The sequence below is a fragment of the Arachis hypogaea genome, chromosome 13 (assembly GCF_003086295.3).
Source record: "Arachis hypogaea cultivar Tifrunner chromosome 13, arahy.Tifrunner.gnm2.J5K5, whole genome shotgun sequence".
Taxonomy (NCBI): domain Eukaryota; kingdom Viridiplantae; phylum Streptophyta; class Magnoliopsida; order Fabales; family Fabaceae; genus Arachis; species Arachis hypogaea.
The window spans coordinates 90248641-90260258 of record NC_092048.1 but is presented as its reverse complement, the minus strand read 5'-3'; the positions used below and the strand labels follow the sequence as shown (position 1 = coordinate 90260258).

General features: G+C 38.5%; 1 non-coding gene across 1 annotated transcript; it reads right to left on the bottom strand.

The window, feature by feature from the left end:
* Positions 1 to 1471: 1471 nt before the first annotated feature.
* LOC112738636 (small nucleolar RNA R71) lies at positions 1472 to 1579 on the bottom strand. Its single transcript, XR_003169584.1, has one exon. It is a non-coding gene; the product is annotated as a small nucleolar RNA R71 (small nucleolar RNA).
* Positions 1580 to 11618: the final 10039 nt, after the last annotated feature.

Genomic DNA, 11618 nt, shown 5'->3' with positions numbered 1-11618 from the left:
TTAAAAATTCAAAAATCAAAAAAATATCTTTCCTTTTTTTCTCTCATAAATTTCGAAAATTTGGATTGACTTTTTCAAAAATTTTTAAAATTCAATTGTTTCTTATGAGTCAAATCAAATTTTCAATTTAAAAATCTTATCTTTTTCAAAATCATTTTCAAAAATCAAATCTTTTTCATTTTTCTTAATTATTTTTGAAAATTTTAAAAATATTTTTCAAAAAAAAATTTTTTTCTTAATTTTATCTCATAATTTTCGAAAATATCATCAACAATTAATGTTTTGATTCAAAAATTTCAAGTTTGTTACTTACTTGTTAAGAAAGATTCAAACTTTAAGTTCTAGTATCATATCTTGTGATTTCTTGTGAATCAAGTCATTAATTGTAATTTTAAAAATCAAATCTTTTTCAAAACTAATTTCAATCATATTTTTTCAAAAATATCTTTTTATCTTATCTTTTTCAAATATCTTTTCTAACTTCTTATCTTCTTATCTTTTAAAAATTGATTTTCAAAATTTGTTTCAACTAACTAATTAACTTTTTGTTTGTTTCTTATCTCCTTCAAAACTACCTAACTAACTATCCCTCTCTAATTTTCGAAAATACCTCCCTCTTTTTCAAAAATTCTTTTTAATTAATTAATTATTTCAATTTTTAATTTTAATTTTAATTTTATCTTAATTTTCGAAAATCATTAACTCTTTTTCAAAATTAATTTTCGAAATTCCCTCTCTCCCATCTCCTTCTATTTATTTATTACTTACTAACACTTCTCTTCATCTCACATCTCTGTTATCCTCACCCTTGTGTTTGGATTCTCCTCCCTTCTCTTTCCTTACATTACATTCTTTTCTTCTTCTACTCACACAAAGGAATCTCTATACTGTGACATAGAGGATTCCATATTTTCTTTGTTATTCCCTTCTTTGTCATATGTGCAGGAGCAAGGACAAGAACATTCTTGTTGCAGCAGATCTTGAACCTGAAAGGACTCTGAAAAAGAAACTAAGAGAAGTTAAAATACAACAATCCAGAGACAACCTTACAGGAATTTTCGAACAGGAAGAGGAGATGGGAGCCAAAAATAATAATAATGCAAGGAGGATGCTTGGTGACTTTACTGCACCTAATTCCAATTTACATGGAAGAAGCATCTCCATCCCTGCCATTGGAGCAAACAACTTTGAGCTTAAACCTCAATTAGTTTCTCTGATGGAACAAAACTGCAAATTTCATGGACTTCCATCTGAAGATCCTTTTCAGTTCTTAACTGAATTCTTGCAGATATGTGATACTGTTAAGACTAATGGAGTAGATCCTGAAGTCTACAGGCTCATGCTTTTTCCTTTTGCTGTGAGAGACAGAGCTAGAATATGGTTGGACTCTCAACCTAAGGATAGCCTAAACTCTTGGGATAAGCTGGTCAAGGCTTTCTTAGCCAAGTTCTTTCCTCCTCAAAAGCTGAGTAAGCTTAGAATGGATGTTCAAACCTTCAGACAGAAAGAAGGTGAATCCCTCTATAAAGCTTGGAAGAGATACAAGGAACTGACCAAAAAGTGTCCTTCTGACATGCTTTCAGAATGCACCATCCTGGATATATTCTATGATGGTCTGTCTGAATTAGCTAAGATGTCATTGGATACTTCTGCAGGTGGATCCATTCACCTAAAGAAAATGCCTGCAGAAGCTCAAGAACTCATTGACATGGTTGCTAATAACCAGTTCATGTACACTTCTGAGAGGAATCCTATGAGTAATGGGATGCCCCAGAAGAAGGAATTTCTTGAAATTGATACTCTGAATGCCATATTGGCTCAGAATAAAATATTGACTCAGCAAGTCAATATGATTTCTCAGAGTCTGAATAGAATGCAAGCTGCATCCAACAGTACTCAAGAGGCATCTTCTGAAGAAGAAGCTTATGATCCTGAGAACCCTGCAATAGCAGAGGTGAATTATATAGGTGAACCATATGGAAACACCTATAATCCCTCATGGAGAAATCACCCAAATCTCTCATGGAAGGATCAACAAAAGCCTCAACAAGGCTTTAATAATGGTGGAAGAAACAGGTTTAGCAATAGCAAGCCTTATCCATCATCCACTCAGCAACAGACAGAGAACTCTGAACAAAATACCTCTAATTTAGCAAACTTAGTATCTGATTTATCTAAGGCCACTCTGAGTTTCATGAATGAAACAAGGTCCTCCATTAGAAATTTGGAGGCACAAGTGGGCCAGCTGAGTAAGAAGATCACTGAAACCCCTTGACGTTAGGATTTTTGCCAGTAAAGAATTTCATAAAAATATTCGCGTTGTAGATATAGTCTCTAAACCGACAAAAATCCCTTCGTACAAACGTTTTGGTTGTCACAAGTAACAAACCCCTTTTAAAATTGATAACCGAGTATTTAAACCTCGGGTCGTCTTCTCAAGGAATTGCAGGGAGGTATGTTCTTATTATTGGTTATGAAGTTTGTAAATTGGGGGTTTTGGAAGTAAGGAAGCAGTATGTTGCACAAAAAGAATAAAATAAAATAGTAATAATAAAATAAACTCTTGGCAAGGTATGAAGACTAGAGGTCCTATCCCAGTTATCCTTATCAATTGTAATGAGAATTGGATTTTTCTCCCACTTTATTAACCTCAAACTATGAAGGTAAGTTAAGTGGATGAATTAATTCTTGAAGAATTCCAATTCTCAATCAACAATGAGTTTGATAACTCAAGAGTCACCAATTATTTAACCAAAGCCAAAAGGGGAGAAATTCTACTTGAATGAAAATAATTTGGATAAATCGAGAACTTTAATAAATTAAAGAAAGCAATCATAAGTCTGGAATACCTCAAATTATATTAAATAAAATATTCAAATCATAACATGGAAAAGTTCATAAATTAAATTGAAAAAATAAATACTATAAAAATAAAGAACCTAGGATTGAGAGTCACTCCTAAAACTAAGAGAAATCCTAAATCCTAATCCTAAGAGAGAGGAGAGAACCTCTCTCTCTAAAAAAACTGCATCTAAAACATGAAAAGTGAATTGTGAGAGCCTCCTATAAATGGATGCAATCCCCCACTTTATAGCCTCTAATCTGTGTTTTCTGGGCCGCAAACTGGGTCAAAAACAGTCCAGAATTCGCTGGTTTCGAATTTTGCCATGCTGGATTTCCGTCACTGCGATCGCGTTGTGTAGCGTCAGAAGAACTATAGCATATTATATATCAAATCGAAGCCCCGGACGTTAGCTTTCCAACGCAATTGCAACCGCGTCGTTTGGACCTCTGTAGCCTAAGTTATAGTCGTTTGAGTGCAAAGAGGTTAGGCTGGACAGCTTAGCAATTTCTCCAACTTCTTGTATTCCTTCCACTTTTGCATGCTTCCTTTCCATCCTCCAAGCCATTCCTGCCTTATAATATCTGAAAACACTTAACATACATATCAAGTCATCTAATGGTAATAAGAGAGGATTAATAATAAGCAAATATAAGATCAAAGAAGCATGTTTTCAATCATAGCACAAAATCAGGAAGGAAATATAAAACCTTACAAATATTATGAATAAGTGGGTAAAGAGTTGATGAAATCCACTCAATTGAGCACAAGATAAACCATAAAATAGTGGTTTATCAACCTCCCCACACTTAAACACTAGCATGTCCTCATGCTAAGCTCAAGAGAAACTATAAAGATGAAGAGGAATGGTAGATTAATATGAAATGCAACCTATCTATGCAACTACATGCTAAGATGTTTCTACCTACTTGGTTAAAGATAAACAAATCTTTTTAAGAACAAATATGAACTAGATTTCACTAATTCAAATCATGAAAATGAAGTATAAACAGACTTGCAAGAAGAAAATAGCTCATGAAAGCAGGGAACAAGGAATTGAGCATTGAGCCCTCACTGGTAGTGTATACACTCTAATCACTCAAGTGTTTTAGGTTCGATTCTCTCAATTCTCCACTAACCTTGCTTTCTAAGGCTTGCTCTTCATCTAACAATCAACATAAATTTAATGCATAAATACACAAATCAAGAGGTCTTTTAAGGGTTGTAATGGGGTTAGGGTCAAGGTAGGATTGTATTTGGTCAAGTGGACTAAAATCTGAATCCTTAATTAACTTAAACTTTTCCCACCTAACTTAAACAATCCATGTAATCATAATACAACATCTAACCATCTATTAACCATGTTTTCCACATATTCATGCATTCTAATTTCAAGTACAACTCATATGCATTGCTTTCATCACTTACTTTGGGGCATTTTGTCCCCTTTTACTTAATTGCTCTTTTTCTCTTTTTCTCTTTTTTTATATTATATATATTTTTTTCTTTTATTTCTTTCAATGCATATGATTACATTATTGAATGCATGAACATGTCCTAAATATTTCTTTCACATTTTCAGAAAATTCTAACATACTCAATTCTCAAACCAAATATTTTCAATCCCAATTTCCCCACACTTAAATCATAAGCACTCTCACTAGTCTAAGCTAACTAAGGATTCAAATTAAGGACATTATTGTTTTCCGCTTAGAGTTAAATAATGATGTGCTAAAGTAAAGAACAGAGGGGTAAAATAGGCTCAAATTGGTTTGCAAAGGATAATGAAAGGTAAGGCCATATGGGTATGTAAGCTCAGTGAAACAAAGGCCTCAATCATATAAGTGCAAGCATACATTAAATAATGGAAATATAGAATTAAGCAAGACAAAGATCACAATTTTAGAGAGAAAAATACACACTAAAACAAAATTTTGGTTGATAAAATGCAACCAATTCAAATAGGCTCAAAAATCTCATAGGTTTTGTGTGTTCGAGTTCTAAACCATGTTCCAGTATAATATCTCTTCAAACAAGTGTAACATTTAAATTTTATTCAAATTAGTGAAATTCTCTAAAAGGTTTCTTTGAAAAAGAAAATATTACTTTAACCAAGTGGTAAAATATGCACAAAAATCAAATAATCATGCAATCAAACATGCAAATGCAACAACTAACTACAAAAAAAAATTTAAACATTGGTGTTGAGACAAGAAAGTACTAACCCATGGAGATCGGTATCGACCTCCCCACACTTAAAGATTGCACCGTCCTCGGTGCATGTTGAGATGTGCAGGTGGATGGGTCTTCTCCAACTGATGCTTTTCTCCAAGGATTTTGCTGATGGACTTGTTTGTCTCCCCATGTAAACATCTTCTGGTTCCCTTCCGGGTGGCCATCCTGAAAGAAAAAAGGGAAGAAGAATAACCCAGAAATAAAGATAGGGTTGGTGGATGCCAAATAGTGAGGGTCTCAATTACATGGTAGCTACAACACGTAAGTGAGAAAATAATAGAAGCACATGGCATACCAGTGGTGCGAAAATTTGCAATAATGGAGAAGAGAATGGGGAAGGAGAGATAATATAAATTCATATCAATGCAAGAGTAATATAGATATAAAAATTGGCATTGATTTGAATAATATTACTCAATAAGAATCAAACAAGTCACTAAGCACCAAGAAAACACCAGAAAAGATGTAACAGTTGAATAAGAACATTTGAACACCAATAATAATTTTTAGAAAAATAAAAATATGCAACGAATGAAAGTATGCAAATAAATAAAATAAAATGAGAGGGAAAAAGGATGAGAAGAAGAAAAAGAAAGTGAGAAAGGAGAGAGAAGGAAGAAATTAGGATTAGAAAAGAAAAAATAAGAAAATTGGCACCAATCTGGATAGGTTGTGCGACGCTGGCGACGCAGTCACGTGGGTGACGCGGACGCGTGGGGCACGCGATCACGTGACTCGATTTGTGCTAGTGGCGCGAGTGCAGCCTCGTGGTCGCACAACTCTCTGTTCAAAACTCAGTATTGCCAAAATCTAGGGTGACGCAATCGCGTGGTCGACGCGATCGCGCGGGTGGCCTTATTTCCAATATGACGCGGACGCGTGGGTGACGCGTTCGCGTGGCAAGGCTTGTGCTGCTAGCACGGGTCCAGCCCAACTCCAGCTCAACTAGCGTGGGAGGCCATTATTCCCATATAATGCGGTCGCGTCAGTGACGCGATCGCGTGGGGTGATTTGTGCCATTGGCACGCCTCCAGCGCTGCTCCTGCGAAACTCTCTGTTCATTTTAATATTGTCTCCCATCTCCTTGCGACGCGGACGTATCGCTGATGCGGTCGCGTCGCGTGCTCGCTCTTTTTTTTTTTGTAATCTGAAAAATGCACGATGCAGTGTTAATATGAATGTGATGCAAAACTCCAGGTTCAATATAACAAAATAAGATAAAATTCAAAAACAAATAAAACTAAATAAAAATGAAAAAGGACGATCATACCATGGTAGGTTGTCTCCCACCTAGCACTTTTAGTTAAAGTCCTTAAGTTGGACATTTGATGAGCTTCCTGTTATGGTGGCTTATGCTTGAACTTATCCAGGAATCTCCACCAGTGTTTGTGATTCCAGTAACCTCCGGGGTCCCAAACTAGGCATGTAAAACCCTTGAGCAGCTTCAAAAAGATTCTTAGGCTCCCGGGGTGTTGGATGTCATAACAGATTCCAGGATCCCAAACCTTGCTTTTACACCCATTTTTGTCGGGATCTGTATTTTTCCAGTCGGGTGATAAGTAATTTGAATTCTCACTGCAGCTACCAAACAGCTTCCTAGACCCATTCAGTTGAGCTTTATACCAACCTTTGCATTTAAACTTAAAGCTTCCAACCATAATGAACCTTGCTTGACAATTCTTACCACTGGCCATCTTCCTCTTACTCTTAATGCCACAAAGAGCTCTAAATTGACCATCCGTCTCCAGTAGCCCATATTCAAGTGGGATTAGAAAGCTATGGGATTTGAATTTTACCCACTTGAATGTTGTGAAGGATGATGGCAACTTAGGGGGAGGGGTTTCTATTCCGAGGGTTACCTGAAGCTGTAGGTCGATCTCGGACGAGATCTTCTGTGCTGGTCGGAACCGATGTGTCCGGTTGGTAAATGGTGACCGGAGCTGGTATGTCCGACTTGTTTGGACTTGAACGTGCTACTGATCCTCTGTCACCAAAGGATGGGGGTACCTACAAGAGACTCCGATGCTTAAGTTAGCATGAGTATTAAGCAGGTGTTATGTAGAATCAGAGTATGAGTTATACCTGGGTGCTCCAGTGTATTTATAATGGTGAGATGTGACATTTTGGATAAGATAAGTTAGTTATCTTATCTTATCTTTATCTTTGAGTTGAGGTCAGCGTATCTTCAACGGAACCGCCTTCATTTCTATAGGCTTAGGCCGCCTTAGGATTCGGGTCGTGCTCCTCTATTTGGGCCCTTAACTGGGCTCTCCTGTCGATTTGGCCGAGCTCTTTGAGAAGAGGTCAGATAGCCTGACCTGAAGAGGTTGGTCGCTTTATCTCAAATCATCCCAGGTCGGATAGCTCGACCCAGGGTATGAACAGTGCCCCTGCTTGAGCTCGATCTTCTTTTTGAGGTCGAGTCCTTGACTTTGGTCCTTCTTAAAGTCGAACTCAAGCATTTGTCGATTCCTTTCTTTGTAAAGTCTTTTTTGAATGTAGAACGTTTTCCTCTAAAAGCGCGCGCTTTTGTATTAGCGCTTTTTTTGGGAATGCAAGCGGTTTTAATATCTGCATTTAATTGGCATTAATTTGCCCTTCATTCTCTCTTGGCTTTTATTTTGAATTTCGCGATCAAAAACGGTTTCTCTTCTTCATTTCTTTTTCGTAACTTCTCCCTTTACTCTCTTGTTTTCTGTTTCTCTCATCTGCTCTCTGTCTTTCGCTTGCGCTTCTGCTTTCTTGTGTTTGCGGCGTCGCTTGGCATTTTTTTGGGCAGCCCTTATCTCTGCGCTTCCACTCTTCCTCGAAGCTTCTTTCGTCTCCAGGTTAGTCCTATTTCGTATTTTCCTCGTTGTTTTTGACTTTGCGATGGAGTTTTTCCTTTTGATCTTCTTTTTGAAGAAAGTTTGGATCTTTCTGTTTTTATCATACTTGATTTGTTGCATGCTCTGGAATTTCTTCGTTTTTTGGTGCGAATCTTTTTCTTGTTGCTTGAATCTTTTTTCTTTTGCACGTTGCCGCCGTTTCTGTTTGTGCCTTGGCTGATGATTTTTTGCTTGATTTAAAAAAGTTTGTGCCTTTGCTGCTTGGCCTTTTTGGTATTTCTGATATACTGTAGAAGTAGTGCTTTTTGCTGGTAAACTGTAGAAGGGTGGACCTTTTGCATTTTTGCTTCCTTTGTTTTCTTTCTGGATTTTATTTTGATGAGTGCTGGGATGTAGGCTGTAGAAATAACTTGAAGACCTTGCTTGTTTATTGCCTCCAAGGGATGCCCCGAGACTTTTTGTCTTAATTCTTGGGGTTTTCCCTTTTTTGTTTATCTGCCCGTCGAGATATTTTGCCCCCTGTCCGAGATATTTTTAAGTAATTCATTCTTCTTTTCTTTTTGTAGGATTTAGTTGACCTCATGTCTTCCCGAAATAACATTGTAGAGATGCCTTCCCAGGTCCCTGCGGGTATGGCCGATTGGGTGGACTCCATGGTTCTCATGTGTGTCTCGCTGGTTGATTCTGAGTTTTGTGCTCAGCTTAGGTAGTTTCATAGTGTCTGTAGTAATTCTGGTGATGAGAAGAACTACGAGCTTGTTCCTCCTTCTTCTGACGAGAGAGTCTGCTTCTCGACTCGAGTTGTTGACAATCGCCCCTTCTTTTATGCTTATGATTTTTTCTTTGGTCAACTGGGTATTACCCTTCCTTTTACTCCATTTGAAACTGACCTGTTATGGTCTTGTAATGTTGCCCCTTCTCAACTTCACCCCAACTCCTGGGGTTTCATAAAAATTTTCCAATTGCTGTGTGATGGTTTTGGTATTCCTGCTTCCCAATCTCTCTTTTTCTATATGTTTGTCTTGACTAAGCCCGGTGTGGTAAAAAAGAAGTCAGTCTGGGTCTCCTTTCATTCTACCCAGGGGAAGAAAGTTTTTTCCATGTTTGACGAGTCGTTCCGTGATTTTAAAAACTACTTTTTCAAGGTCCGAGCTGTTGAAAGAGCTCGGCCCTTTTTTCTGGATGAGAATGACGAACCTGCTTTTCCCTTGGGATGGCAAAAAGATGTGAGGGTCTCCAGGTATTCGTGGGAAATGTTGGATGAGGCTGAGCGAGCCTTTATGACTATCTTGGAAGAACGCTGGGGTCAACCTCCCCATATTGACACAAAGAAATTTCTAACCAATCCTTCTCTTCTTCAAACTGAACTGGGTATCTTGTGTTTCTTTTATTATCTTGTTTTATGTTGCTTGTAGCTGTCCTTTTCGACTTATCCGACTTGTAGCTGAATATTCTGTTTTGTTTGCAGAGGCAATGAAGAATAATGAGGCTATGAAAGCTTTTAAGAGGGTACAGAGGGCGACTGCTGCCAGAAATGTTGCTGCCAGGGCAGCTGGGGAGGGATCCTCCCAGGCGCGCGAGAAGCCATTAGTGCAGAGTTCTGGCGGGGTGAAGAAAGTGATCCCTACACCCCGAGTTCGTTTGGTAGATCCTCACATCGCCTCTGCTGCTCCTTCTGTTGCTCCTCCCAATAAAAAACAAAAGACTGCTGAGCCCTTCGACCTCGATGCTCCTGATTTTAATGCTATTGAATTCGTGGATTAACAAATTGGTCCCTACGGCGCTCTCTCCATGGACGATGTGTCCATCCTTCATCACTTAGAATTCATGGCCCGAAATCATGCGAAGATGGCGTATATGTCGGCTGCCATATATCGTACTGCTCAGAATCTCCCTCTCCACGCCACTAAAGCGTTTATGGAGGAGGCGAAACAAGAGTTTGATCGGATGAAGGAGTTAAAGGAGGAGCTTGAGACGAAGGTGGCCAAGCTGGAGAAGGACTTGAAGAATGAGGAGGCGAGTTCTCAGTCATTGGCAGCTTCGTTGAGGTTGGCTGAGGACGCAGTCTTGATGCACAAGGATAGTTACGTTACCTCTTATCGAGAGGTGTTGCGCCTGAGGGAGGAGCTCGACCATGCCCGGGAAGATTATTCTGAGCTTCAAGGTCATCTTGTTGGCAGCGTGACTGCTGCTTACGAGAACTTGAAGGAGCAAGTTCGGGTCATTGCTCCCGAGGCCGATCTCACCCTTTTTAGCCTGGATAATATAGTCAGGGATGGCAAGATTGTCCCTGATGATGAGGGTGATGATGATGATGTTGTTCCTCAACCTGTGTCTTCTATCAAAGTGCCGACCTCTTTGGTTCCTCCTGCTGTGCCCGACTCGGATTGCCAGATCCTGAATCGGGAGGATGGAACTGTGGATGCTGTGCTGATCCAGACTCGCCCTCCTTCTCCTTGTCCTGATGCTGCCAAGAAGGTTCCTGATGCTTGCTGATCTCTTCTTGAAAATTTGTGTAGTTGGCCCGGCTTGTGGGCTTTTTTAGAACTTTTTTATTTATTTGCTGACGCTTTCTAGTTGCTTGTCTAGCAACTTTTTATTTTGAAAAACAAAAGGTAACTTGTTATCTCTTTGTGGTAGGTTTTGGTGGCCTTCTAGGCCTTATAACTTTATAAAGTAGAAGTAGTTGTTTGACTTGATATCTTTTTTGTTTTTCTATTGACGTTCGAAATCTTGCTGCTCGACCTCCTTGGATTACGTTGTTGTTTGTAGCCTGAATCCTTTGAGGTTACGATTTGTGGGGTCCAACTTGTTTCTCGGTTTTCCGTATTTGTGGCCGGTTCCTTTGCGTTGGTCCCTTTCTAAGTTATTATTGTAATCCCCTCTTTCAGAGATTACTTTTATAACTTGTTTGTAGGAGATTGACTTCGTCAGGTCGATCTCTTTTTAAGTTATTTTTGTAATCCTCTTTCTTGGACCTTTGTCAGGTCTCTTTCAGGGATTACTTTGATAATTTCTTGGTAGTAGAAGTCCGACTTGGTTATGTTGGTCTCCCTTAAGTTATTTTTTGTAGTCCTCTTTCTTGGATCTTTGTCAGATCTCTTTTAGGGACTACTTTGATAACTTTTTTGGTAGTACGAGTCCGACTTGGTTGTGTCGGTCTCCCTTAAGTTATTTTTTGTAGTCCTCTTTCTCGGATCTTTGTCAGATCTCTTTCAGGGACTACTTTGATAACTTTTTGGTAGTAGAAGTCCGACTTGGTTGTGTCGGTCTCCCTTAAGTTATTTTTTGTAGTCCTCTTTCTTGGATCTTTGTCAGATTTCTTTCAGGGACTACTTTAATAACTTTTCATTTTGGGCTGACTTTGTTATGTCGGGCCCTTCTAAGTTAAAGTAATCCTCTTTAATAGGGTTGGCCAAACCTCTTTCCAGGGTTTACTTATAACTTGGTTTGACTTGGTTCGACTTCTTAACGTTCGACCAGTCTTTAAGTTATTATTTTAGCGATCTGTAAGACCTCGTCAGGTTCTTTTTTATATCACTTTCGATAACTTCTTACATTATTCTGTGTTCATCTTTGCCGATTTGTAGAAAGTGGTTGTCATCTCTAGATCGTCCTTTGGGTGAATCGCGTTTTCACCTTTATCGGACGGTTGTCTTTATCGTGATCGTGCAGTGAAATTCTTTTTCACTTTCTGCCGATCTGTTGCTTTA